The following is a 12,914-nucleotide window of genomic DNA, read 5'->3' as shown; positions in this document are numbered from 1 at the left end:
GGATGCTCGTGTGCTAGGGAGAATTCAGAAGAATCACACCTCATTTACTTACTTTCTAAATGAAATGTGGGCTTTTTCCCTTCACTTCGTTTAGAGGTGATTGTCTATATAAAAAATACCAGTGGCGCAGTGCCTGCTCCAGAGACCACTGACATCAGCAGCAAATTGCTGCTGCCTTCAGTGGGCTTTGAATCAGATCCCAAATATGCAGCCCAGCCCATCCACATCAGCAATACCACAGTCAGTGATGAGTCCAAGCACCCTGGAAATCCAGAGGAGTTGGGGCAAAGCCCAGCATGACATCTAGGAAAGAAATGTGCTTCAATCCAGCAGCTGCGCTGAGCTGGCTCCCAGGTGGGACCACTCAGCACCAGGACATGGCTGGCATGGAGACTTTGGAAAACTTTTCCTGGAAACAACTCTTTCCTTAATGTGGTTTAAACAGTTTCTTAAGGCCCTAAAATTTAAGCAAGAGCTGCATCTGCTCAGCACTCCCCTCCACCGAGCCACCTCTAACAAGTGTTATTTTCAGGAGTTCACACCCTCTGCAACAAGTGCCCACGACTTTTCTGAGGACAGGAGAGAGGTGGAGAAGAGCTCCCACAAAGCAAGGCTGGAGCATGAGCTCAGCCATCATCAGACATCAAAGATACCATTGCCAGGCACAGATCCATGCACCAGGCATGAGGAAGGCACAACCACTGGGGATGGCCCAGAAGAAACAGAGACATCTCTGCATTAGAAGACAAATGATCACCTTGTCAGGGCAGCTGTCTCCCACACTGAATTCACTATTACCCAGCCAGAGCCAGCTCTGCATCAACCCAGATGGGCAAGTGCAAGGCTCTATGAGTCTCACATCTCTGCAGTGGTTCAGATCAAGTGTCTGCTAAAACTTCATTTCCCTGGAAATCAAGAGCCAGAGGCTCCATCCCCTTCCCCTGAAGGAGGTTACTGCAGCTACCTGGAAGAAGAGTTGTGCATGCTACTTTCTTTGCCACCTTTGCCATCCTTGCTGGATGGCTGGTCTAGCAGGAGAGGTAAGGAGCGGCACTGCCCACTTTCTAAGGCTTGCTTTTTGAACATATTTATGCTTAAAAACAAAAATTTAAAGCTCTTTTTTTTTTTTTCCTTAAGCCAGCTCACCTCTGTCTCTCTGAAAGCTGATGTATTTCTGCTCATCAACCAGGTCACCTCACACCAGAGGAAGACCTGGTTCCCCTTAGTTTCTTACTCTTCAACATAGTACTTAGAAGCATCAAGCAGCTTTCCCTATATACAAGTGCTTTTTCCCCATTCTCGGGCTGCCCAAAACCTAGGAGTGTCCATTTACACTGAGAGGAAGATCAGGAGGAAAATCTGTATAATAGGAAAAGGCATCTGGTGAGGAAGGTTCACTCCGTCCCCCTCAGACACACAGGACATGAAAGACAGACTTCAAAACAACAATAACAATTCACCTTCCCTGTCCACACCACCGCCTGGGGGTTTTGCCAAGAGCCCATGCACTCTCATGCATTAGGAACCTCAGTGTTTTTGCAGGTCTTTGGCAGGAACCAGGACAAATGCACCAATCCTAACATCACATGGCTAATTATCCCTGCAAGGCAAAACTTAGCAGATCTCACTCAGTATAATTTAAAACAAAGACAGAGGGATGCCAGGCAAATCCACATTTGGCAAGTACCTACCTTTCAGATACAAGAGAGTCAGGGTACGCAACAGCAGCTGGGCCAGCTCCCAGAGCTTCTGCTGCTTGAGGAGCATCAGGCAACGTTTTTGGTGCTCTGACACACTCAGATTTTCCCAAGGTATTCTGGAGCTTATTCCAGGTGAGAAAGACACCACCTCCTTCCAGCATGAATAGTTCAGACCAGCTCCTGCTGCTGTGATGGACAGTGGATGGGATGGCTCCGGGGGTTCCCATTCCCCAGGTCTCTGCTTGCCTCATGTGCTCACAATTTCCCACTGAAGAAAAAAAAATGAGAGCAATGTAAAGTAGGTCTTGGGAAACTCCTGACTAGCCAAGAGGAGCTGGCAATAAAACACTGATTCTGCCTGCTCCCTGCTGTTTTATTTGCTTTTCCAACACATTTCAACCAGGAGAACAGCAAGGGACCCTTTGGGCCTCCTATTCCTCCAGGTGATGGACCCAGTAGTCAAGAAACTTCCAGTTAGCACCATCTCTGTTCCATGCTGGGCAGTAGATTCAAAGTTAGCATGAAATATAGAGGAAATATGAAGGGATGTCAGGGTGTCAGAGGCCACAGAAGCAAAAAAACAATAGTAATGGGTTTTTAGCCCCAGAGTAGATTCTGCTGAAAATAACTGAGCCCTTTATCTTTACAGGTTATAGATACAGAGCTGAGCCTATCTATCTTCCTTATTGTGTCAATGAATTCAGCAACAGGACAGAGGGAAAACTCAGTAGTGAACCCAACACCACGGGGCAGGGAATATCTCCATCCTGCTCCTGGCTGATGGCCCTCTGGGAAGAGCAGCGTTGTGTGCAGGATGAAACATGCAGGGCCTCAACCTCAGAAAAGTGTGGCCATGGAAAGCAGTTGGAAGAGCAAACAAAAAGCAGGGAGGGTTTGCCAGACAACATAGAGCCAGAGACGTGTGCAGGACAAGGTGTATCAACGCCCTGCTTCCCACAGGCATTTTCCATATTCCTTTCCTTTTATATCTCCCTGAACACTACCAAGTCCATTTTTTACCTTGGATTTCACTTCACAAGCTGACTCTAAAACTGAAACTGCAGCACCAGTCCTGAAAGTGGAGTCCCTTGCAGTATGTTCCGGATGAGAACAGCCAGAGAGCTGAGCGAGAACCACGCTGACCTACAGGTGTGGCAGGACACAGCTGCGCAAGGCTCAGAGCAGATCCTGCCACATGGGAGGACAGGTCCATGCTGCCACAGTTTTGCCGTGTCGCCCACCCACAAAACACTGGCCAGGAGGTCTGGAGAAAGGGCAACATAGGCATGATGGTGCAAGACTTCAGGCAGGGCTTGATGTCATAGAGAAAGTCTAATCCCATCTCACTTCTAATCTATCATGCCAAAAGCACTTCCTCATGGTTTGAGGGGCACAAAACAGCAAGCTACAACCTACTTGATGGAGAACAGGAAGATGATATAGGTACTGGTTGCAGATCACAAGATGGTACATTGCCATGCTGCTCCACAGGGCCCAGACGCAAGAATAGATGTTCTGATGGCTGCCAGCAGAAAGCAGGGCTTGCTGTGTCTCCAGATGCTGGTGCCACCTGACCTCCCCACAATGACCACACTCTGGACAGATGGGCAGGGATCTACCAAACACTTGGTCTTTCAGTGGGGTCATGGGCAGAGCCAGATGTTCCTGGAGTCACTTTGGAAGGAGCTGTTTCTCTGCCAGCCTTCCTCCTCGTTTCTTTCACAGACTCTTTAGCAAAAAGCTAGGGACACGGAGGTACAGCTAGAGATCAGCTGGTCCCTTAGCTGAGTGTGGTCTGAAGAAAGTGAAGTTCACATTGCCTCTTATCAGCTAAAGCCTGTCATGAGTGAATTCTAACAGGGCACAGTCTGTAACCCAGTGGAACTGCCCAAGCCTGCTATAAAAACTAGAACAGGTGAATTTTATACCAAGTCTACACTTTGTACATATTTTTATGAAAATTGTCACTTTGTAGTGTTTCTGGTGTTTTTTTGATGGGAAAAGAATAATCTCAAAACCCATTTTAGGTAAAGCACCAAAGTAGATAGTTTCAAAACACACCACAAAAGTGACTTACAAGATACATATTTTGATGCTTGCCCATCTCAATTCTCCACAGAGAAACCTCACCTGCCTGGCTGGACTCCTGCAAATGATTTTATAGTCACGTTTTATCTTTTCTAGAGACAAAAGCAAAGTACATCATGGAAGATGTTGTCCAGAGGGATTCAGCCAACTAGAGAAGACATCAACCATGCAACTCCTGAAAGGTATGATATAATTGAATCAAAAATGCTTTCATAAATTTTTTTTGTAAGATGCTTGCACTATCCAGAGATCTGATTTCAACTCTTTGCCTCTGCCCACACTCGCTGACAGCCCAGTAACAGCAACCTGTCTTTCTGGAAAGAGGAAACAGCACCCAAAACAAGAACCACATCACTCTCTTTACCTGCAGCCATGGAATCATAGAATATCATGGGTTCGGAGGGATCTTAAAGCCCACTCAGCCCCAACCCCCTGCCATGGGCAGGCCTGCCTCCCACCAGCTCAATCTGCCCATCCGACTTTGCCTGGAGCACCTCCAGACTCTGTGGGCAGCCATCATGGGCTACGGAGCTTCTTTCCTTCCTGTGTCTCAAGAGAGGCCAAGACAGATGTGGCCGAATTCAGGCAAGCCAGCAGGTCACCATATCAACACTCTACAAAAGAGCTGAGATATCCTCCAAGAGGAAGAGCAAGGCAGGAAGGAAAAGGAAGTCTTGAGCAAGGGTGGAGAAAGGTCTAGAATGAGGGGAAGCTTCCTCAGAAACCCAGAAAAAGTGTTCATAATTGTCTAATTAGCAACATAGCTAATAAAAAACTAAAATGGTTCTGCCCATACACAGGAAATATCTATGAGCAGAAGGGAATATCACCGCAATTAATAATAACTGCAGGTTAATAAATACCACAGATCACATCTGGTAAACACAAAATGAACTGGGCACACTCACACTAAAAGCAATCAACTCCTAAGAGAAATCACTGCCGAGAAAAGCCTGTCCTGTACCTCACTGCTGAGGACATATCTCTGAAATGTGAAAGTCTGAAGCTTAGTTTCTAAAGGCACAAATGACTTGGCAAGGGGAAGACAGCCTTCAGGATGCCTTTTTCCTAGGTGTGACTGAGATGACCTTTAGTACAACAGCTGGACGCTTCTTAGCCCAAATCCTCCCTCAGGGCAACATCTCCAAAGGGAGCAGATGTTCTCACCTGTCCATACAGCAACACAGGAATGTTCTTCCCACACTGAGAAGCCTGCCCTCTCCTTGCATGGAGAAAGAAAGATCTGCACCTGCTGCAGGTGTTCTTCACCAATGCCTGGAGGAGCAGTAATTTCCACTGGCCAGCACAATGTGGATGGCCAAGATTGGAACACATGGACACCATGGCACCATCTTTGCTCAGAAGAACCTTTCTGAAAAGAGTGTGAGAGCCTTGCCCCAGGGCACCAGTGAAGTTCACCAAGGCCCAGCACCGAGAACTGCTGTTCTTTCCTTCCAGAGGAACTTCACTCGTGGGGATCTCCAGTGTGCTGCCCTGCTCCCAGGTCCCTGCTGCTGCTCAAAGTCACCACCAGCGTACCTGCAGCTGAAATTACCCCTGTTATGGGAATGTCAGAAGGTTGCAGATGCAAGCAAATATTTGACAAATCAATAGAAGGCAGCCTTGAACACTCCAGCTCCAGCATCAGGAAGACCCCCTCCTTTGTGTCTGTGTGTGAATGCCCTCCAGCATACCACCCACGCTGTGTTTGAGCTGCTCAGCTGTGTGTACACCACTTGTTTTGTTAATGTTTAGACTTTCCCTGAAAAGCCTGTCTGGGATCAGCAAGCAGGAATCAGCACCATCAATTAGCTGGAGACAAAGCAATTTATCTACAATGCTGCTATCATCTCTCTCTTCTGCAGGCAGAAGACCCAGGTTCCTCCTGGGCTCTTCTACACAGCCTTCCCTTCCCAGCACATCATCTGCTGGGGGACTCAAGTCTTACCACTTCAGTCTGTAAGATTTACCACCGTGGAGATGGTTACCAGAAACCTATCTGCCCATCCTCCTCCTAACCCTCCTTCCACACCTGACAAGGCTCAGCCCAACTCATTAAAACACCTGAAGGACATTGGGGGCCATCCTCTGACCAGCATTCTCCCAGCAGAGCAGGGTAACCAGCTGTGAGCATCAGGCCCCAGCTCTGGGTGAAAGCTCCGGTCCGTACAGTAGAGGAACAGGAGTTTGCTCATGAGACAATGGCCCTGCTCTGCTGATGCACGTGACTTTGCTCACAGGATGTCAGGAACATGGTTTTGACATGTTTACTAGCTTTCAGTTATACAGTGATCATTTCAATCAGCTTCTCAAGGTAGCCAGCTCACTGCCTTTCTCCATCTTCTCTTTGTCTCTTCCCTCCCTGTTTCCTTCCAAGTCCCATGGGACTTCCTCCAGCTACATTCCCATTCTATGAAAAACAACCAGCTTCAGACCCTGACACAGGACTACCAGCCCTATGGTAGAAGAAATCTGAGACTTGCTGGAACGCAGTATGTGTCTCATCTCCAGACTCAGCAGATCTATATGGACCACCTTCCCAAGCTCCAAGAGACTACTTCACTAGGACTTACGTTGCTTATTGTTTCTATAGAAAGATGAGCAGCAGAAGAAGCTTTAGGATTGCTTTTTTTTTTCCCCCCTGTATATTTTCATATACAAAGACAAGCTCAGCCATCCCACAGGTCCTCCAGATAAATGTACCGCCCCATCAAAGCATGGCAGAAGAGTGTGAGCTCCACCAGCCCTCCCAACTCCCTGCCCAGCATCTCAGCTCAGCTCATCCAAGCTCTGATTTAAGGTGAGGAGAACTGCCTGAATGCAGCCTGCACTGATTCAGGGCTCTGCTGTGGTTATCCTAAGGAAAGTCTGGTTTAGAGGGAATTAAGAGGATGTTGCAGCATTTTTACAGGATTAGTTCAGCTGAAATCTGTGCCACAGACAGAGGCAGCACAGAGAGCCAAGAGCCCCAGAAAGAGAAATCCACGGGGCAGATCTTTTTACAAATCTCCCTCTTATTCAAAAATCAGCTATTTCTCCCAAACGGTTTGGCAAAGGCAAGCCACTTCACACTATCTCATTAAAACTCCCCTCCTTTCTCAAGGGCTCAGATTTCATCACCCAGCCACCGTGCACCGTCTGACCCCTGAGCTCTTCAGTACAACAAGATGGCACTGACCCTGGCGGGCTGCAACCCATGTTGCTGCAGGAACTGGGTGTTTACTGTCACTAAATCCCCCTAAGCCCCAGGCAGGGAGTCGCAGGAGCAGCAACACGCCTCAGTGACCATTTTCTCTCTGGTCACACCCACCTCCCCATCTCTACCAGAGAGCCAGGGCTCACAGCAGATTTGGTTTGAATTCTCCACCTACGTGTCCTTTCCTTTTTCAAGCAGCTGCACAGGTTGGCAGGGCAGGCTTGACTTTCAGCCCCCAAGGTGGTTTCAGGCCTAAAACACTTAAAACCCCGTTGCTAAAAATATGCTCTTCTACTTTCAAGAACTAAAAAGGAGACCAGTAGTGGTGTTAATTCACCTGCCAGCCTGACTTCACTGTCCCTATTTGCTAGCAAGCTATTTCCCACATTAAAGAGGTGCATTATCTCATTTTTTTCAGTTTAAATCTTAGCTTGTAATGTGTGGTGAAGGTCACACTTAAAAAATAGCATCATGCCCTCCTGCAGCAATTTCAGGTGCTCTGGTTCCTCCTAGCTCTGCAGCTGTTTCTGTTACCGGACAGACACATCCCAGGGAGTTCCCCTCAAGGTTACAGCCCATGTACTGGGTGGTCACAGATAGCAACATGGCAGACGTGAGAAGGCACCTCTACACATGTCCATCTGCTGCAGGCCCTGCCCAGCAGAGACACCGAGAGCACAGTACCCAGTCCAGCTGGCTTCTGAAGGTCCCCATGAAGGAGCCACCATTACCTCTCTGAACAGCTTGTGCCTTGCCTGTGCTCCAGCACTTGCACAGTAGAGAATTGCTTCCTTGGGATGGTTTCCTCATGCACACAGACACACATCCAGAAAGGCCGCACGACACTCGAGAACACGGTTTGTGACCATTTACCTTCCCTTCCTTCAGCATCCTGGGGTTCCAGTGATGGCAAGGGCTGCACCCTTAGGAGAAAGAAAAACATGTGGACACAGCACTAAGGGACATGGTTTAGTGAAGTGACCTAGAAGGTTAGTTGATGGTAGGACGCCATTATCTTGAAAGTATTTTCCAATGTAGATTGTTCCACAACTCTTAGATTTCCTAAAGCCATACTCACAGAAGCTTGGAGGGAAAAGGGCTGGAAACCCAATCTTTGGGGGAAGGCACAGGCTCAGGAAGGTGCTGCAAGGACCACCATGCCCAGCCCCAGGCATGGTAAGAACAAGAGACCTGCTTGCAGCACTGGGACTTGAGAGCAGACTGATGCAGCCTAGGGACCACCAGAGTTTGGTAGCAAACCTCAGTGTGACTTCTTATGAATTGCCTGCTAGCAACATTGGGATTACAGCATGAGTACTGCCACAGCATTTCACAGTTCTATCTTCATGCTTGGCAGCATACCTATAAGAAAAACTGCGCAACCTTAACTGTTCCTACATGTGCTTAAGGCCAGGTTCACCTTGTGTTATTCCAGGCTTTCTGCTGTGCAAATGTCCTGCAGCTGATGAGGTAACACTGCAAAAGTGATTGAGCCCTAAAACTCCAATAATACAATGGCCTCAAGTTGTGCCAAGGAAGGTTCAGACTGAACACTGGAAAAAAACTTCCTTTTGGAGAAGGTGTTAAGGCCTTGGAATGGGCTGCCCCAGGGCAGTGGTGCAGTCTCCACATGCTGGAGGTATCCAAGAGATGTATGGATGTAGCACTGAGGACCTGGTTTAGTGACAGGATTTGGTAGGTCAGGTTGATGGTTGGGCATGATTTAGTTTGGAAAAGATTTGTAAGATCATCATTTTATGATTATAAAAGCTGTTTGCAAAACAGTTCTTTAAAATCCTTGCCTTTCACATTCCTGCATGTGAGTTCTTGTAGAGCTTGATGGAATTCAAGCAAAACTAGCCATAAGCTGCAGACACACTGCAGTAAGAGATGTTTCCAGCAGCACACGGCAATAACCCCATTCGTAGGAAGCAGGGTCCAGCCCCTGGGGAAGAAGAGGAGCCAGCCAACATTGTGCAACAAGCAGCAGCACAGATTCCAGCCTTTACAACCACTGGAGCGCTCTGCAGCTGCAGGGATTTTACAAGAAATGTGACTGGGTTACATGGGAACCACACCACAATGCCAGTGGGCAGCAAGAGGAGGTGAGAGAACACTCACTGCCCACCATTACATGCACAAGTAAACGGGTGAAAGAAGGAGAAGCCATCTGCAGAAACTGCATTGGGAACACTCAAGCAGGTGGCACACACTGGGCAAGAATAGCAAACAGAGCTGGTGCAATTAATTTTTCTGGTGACTAATTCCTGTTGCCAAAACATGCAGCTCCAGCTGAAGGAGAAGTGTTTGCAGATTCATGCCACAACCAATGAACCATTCTGATGGCTTTGATATCAAAGCTTTTTACTTGAAAACCAAGGTGCCAGGACTTTTCTCATTTTGAAATGACATCTTAAGATTTAATTCCAGTTGGGAATATTAGAAGGAACTTTAAAAGAATCCTTCTCCATTGAGACAGGTTTGTGGTAATTTATCAAACACCTGTTACATCCTAACACATCAAAAAAAAATCACTATTTTGGTCTTAAAGTCAAACCATACGGTTGCCCCTGCAACTGAGAGACTGCAGCTGCAGCAGGGGTTTTAACATGAAACCGAGCAGCAGAAGTGTGAACAAAAAGCCTTGCATAGATGAGATTTCACATATTTACATGTGATTAGGAGACCCTTGGCAAGGAGCTTGTTACTAAACACTCCCTAGTTGGTTACGAGACCTACGATGCTAGCTTGGGGCTGGTGACATACAGCCTTCAGGACAGCACAAGCTCAGTAGAGCCACATGAGCACAGCCCTGCCCCACAGCACCCCACAAAGCAGGTCCTGTGCGGGGCCCGGAAGAGCCATAAAGCTCCTTTAAGCTGGCCAGCACAAAGCCGGGTCTGTTCAGGCACGGGCTGGGGGCTGCTGGCCCTTCCTGCCTCCGCCAGGCACTGAGTCATCCCACAGACACGGAGCTGCTGGCCCAGGAGATGGTTCAGCAGCTGAGAGCCAGAGGAAGCTACTGAAAAAAGCATACAGGCCTCACCCACAGCATTGCCAGACCACCTGCAGCCCATAGCTCCAGAAAGTGCTGCAGAAGGCAGAATGTTTGCCTCCAGGTGTTTCTCTGTGCCAGAGCCACAGGTGCTCTACCGAACAGGAAACGCTGTGGAAGATACCCATGTCTGTAGCCATGTGGAAGGGTCATGTGCAAGCTGCCTGAGTTTCCTTCTGCTGCCACAAAGCCCTTTCAAATCTCTTTTCTGTCATAAAGGAAGAAGCAGGGCTTTCTAACTGCTTCCCTTTACAAGGTCAGGGAGAGAAAGTGGAAGATAGTTTCCAGTAAGCGATGCTTGTGGCTCTCATGGCGTCTGGTGGGGGCTTCTCCCTGAAACACAAGTCCGGACAGCAAAGGAATGTCAGCTTTCACCCAAGCAGCACACATACAACAGACACAAACTTCCACCCTGTTAGGTCACAGAGAGGAAAAGACTATTGTAAAAAGCAGGTTTCAGCAATTTTCCATTTCTTGAAGTACTTTCATACTTTCAATTCCTTCTTTTTCTGACAGTGAGCTGGCAGCAGAGATACTCACGGGACAGAGGCTTTAATAGGATCAAAGTGATGGCTCTCTTCAGCTGCATGGAAAAGTGCAACCCCATTCCTTATTGACAAATGGAGACATGAGCCTACTACGGGAGTCTGATCCACGTTACTAGCAGGTAGAGAGGACAGCTGGAGGTACGCATCATGATTTCAGCCTACCAGCTCTTGACACTTAGCAATAAGAAAAAAGAAATGATAAAAGGCATAACATGCTGAGGAAGGTTTCCTGTTCAGAAGATAGGAATACGGTGGGGGGGGGGGGGGGGCTGCTAGGCAGGGTAAGGGGTCAGCACCATGCTTATGTCTGCAGAGCTGGTACACACACTACTAAGGAAATGGGTGCCTGCAGCAGAGAGCAACAGTGAATTTAAAATTGAGGGAAATAGAAGACTTTAGGCAAAAAAAAAAATAAAGCCCTCAAGAGCCTCACCTGCACTCGGTCATGCAAGCTGAACAGCTGGGAGCACAGGGCACTCGCTGTTGTGAAGTCCAAGTCATGTTCCTAAGTGCCCTCAACCAGTCTACTTTGGCTTAGAAATTGCCACTTTACATTGAAGAAGAAAACAACTTGTGCTCCCACAAAAAAAGAACCGATGCACACAGGAATTCATTCTCTCAGTGTACTTTCTGTGTCCCCAACCTTGCCTTTCTTCTTCCTTTCTCTTTCAGGTTATTCAAGGCATCCTGGGTACAGAGGCTCAGCCAGCATCACCCCAGCATCATTCTGAGAGCTTAAATCAAGCAGACAGCCGGTTGCACAGAGCTGGGTAGGAATGAGCTTTAGCAAATGAACTATTTTCAACTAGACTTTCCTTTGATTTCCAAGGGCCAAAGCCTCCCCCCCTGCTCCCAGCAGGACACTGCCCATACAGTACACAATGCACTAAGGCAGTGAAGCACAATGGGAAGAAAGCATGGTGAAGTAGCTTGGCTCAGTGGCCCCAACTGTCCCTCTGGGTTTTGCCCAGAGCTCTGTGGACCAGGCTCAAGCTGGGAACACATATCCCGTCACTGTGCATGATGGGATAAAGCATGGGGTTAGCCCCTCCTTCTGTACCAGGCAGAAACAAATCCCACACATCCACACTGGAGAGCTTCAGACAGACGCAGCTGGGATTTGACACTGGATGGTCTTTGGTGAAACTGTATTGCATGTGTTGCAGGCACTTGGGCAAGGGAAGAACAAGCTGAATCCTCACCTTCACTAAGCCACATTGTTGAAGTGCTCACCTCCGCACAAGATTCTCAGCACTCTGCTGTACTAAGGGTTCCACTTAAATAGAATGTCCTGCAAAGGAAAGCCCAGCTTGGGGAAGGACCTGCAACTCAGAAGCCCTGGGTTTGGCTTCCTCTGTATGTATCCAACTTTTACAGGGTAAAAGCCACCAACAGGTGCGGGCTCAGTACTGAGAAACTTCAACATTTCTGTCCAGGCACCATGAGGACACTTCCATTGAGTTGCCCAGGCTTAGCATTTGCAGATGCCACTAAGGAGAGCTGAATCCTCGTCCCATAAAGATTATCAGCTAGGGAGGAAAAAAACTCCATCTCTGCTCAGGATACCCAGCCAGGATCTCTCTACCAGACACAAGCCACAAAGCAAAGTCCACCCTGACAGTGGAGATGAAGTAACTGTTCTATCCCAGAAAGTCATTCTGCCCCAGAGGAACAAGAAACTCTTATCCAGTGACTGAAACACCCTGAAGAAACCTCTTCTGCCTCCTCTTTCCTTCTTCCTCTATTTTCTCTCACAATTTTTATATTTCTAAACCATTCTCACTAGGGACATTCTGGCCAACCAAGACCTCTTTGGCAGGTCAGGAATCCTCGCAGCAGTGGGAAAACCCACATCAAGAAGAAAGAGTCTCTGAACAAGCCTGCAGGGTCAGGAGGTCTTTGGAAACATCTGACATCCATCCAGCAGTGCTCAGTAGGCCTTGCACTGCTGGTATGAGTGGCCTGGCTGAGATGCTCTTGGGACCTCTCCCCTTGGTGTTTGTCTCACACAACCTCACAAGGACATACACACGGAGTCTGCTAGCACAGTCCTGCACTGAGCAGGCACTAGGACAGATGGCTCAGATGGCACAGCCCCAGCAGGTCTCTCTAGGGTTGGCAGGGACTTGCTTTTTTCCCCGAAGACAGAAACTGAGAAGAGGCCTGGAGATCTTTCCACTTTTCCCCTAAGGGCAAGGATGGCCCTGTTCATAGCCCAGGCCTCCGTGAAACCCTTTGGGCAGCAAGGCAGACATCTCTCCAGCTCTGGGCCAGAGAGAAGGTGGCACCAACTCCCCCACACCAAATCCTTACGCAGTGCTGTCAGC

General features: G+C 48.2%; 1 protein-coding gene across 1 annotated transcript in view; it reads right to left on the bottom strand.

Moving 5' to 3' along the window:
- RRBP1 (ribosome binding protein 1) overlaps positions 1 to 5,317 on the bottom strand; it is a 36,104-nt gene extending 30,787 nt beyond the window's left edge. Inside the window, exons 1-2 of the mRNA XM_046938579.1 lie at positions 4,956 to 5,317; positions 1,692 to 1,968 (exon numbers count right to left, since the gene is read on the bottom strand). The gene's annotated coding sequence lies outside the window, so the exon portion shown is untranslated. The remainder of the gene's footprint in view (positions 1 to 1,691; positions 1,969 to 4,955) is intronic.
- Between the last annotated feature and the right edge of the window lie 7,597 nt (positions 5,318 to 12,914).

The sequence above is a fragment of the Gallus gallus genome, chromosome 3 (assembly GCF_016699485.2).
Source record: "Gallus gallus isolate bGalGal1 chromosome 3, bGalGal1.mat.broiler.GRCg7b, whole genome shotgun sequence".
Classification (NCBI taxonomy): domain Eukaryota; kingdom Metazoa; phylum Chordata; class Aves; order Galliformes; family Phasianidae; genus Gallus; species Gallus gallus.
The sequence above is the reverse complement of the archived record's forward strand: the minus strand, read 5'-3'. Positions and strand labels throughout refer to the sequence as shown.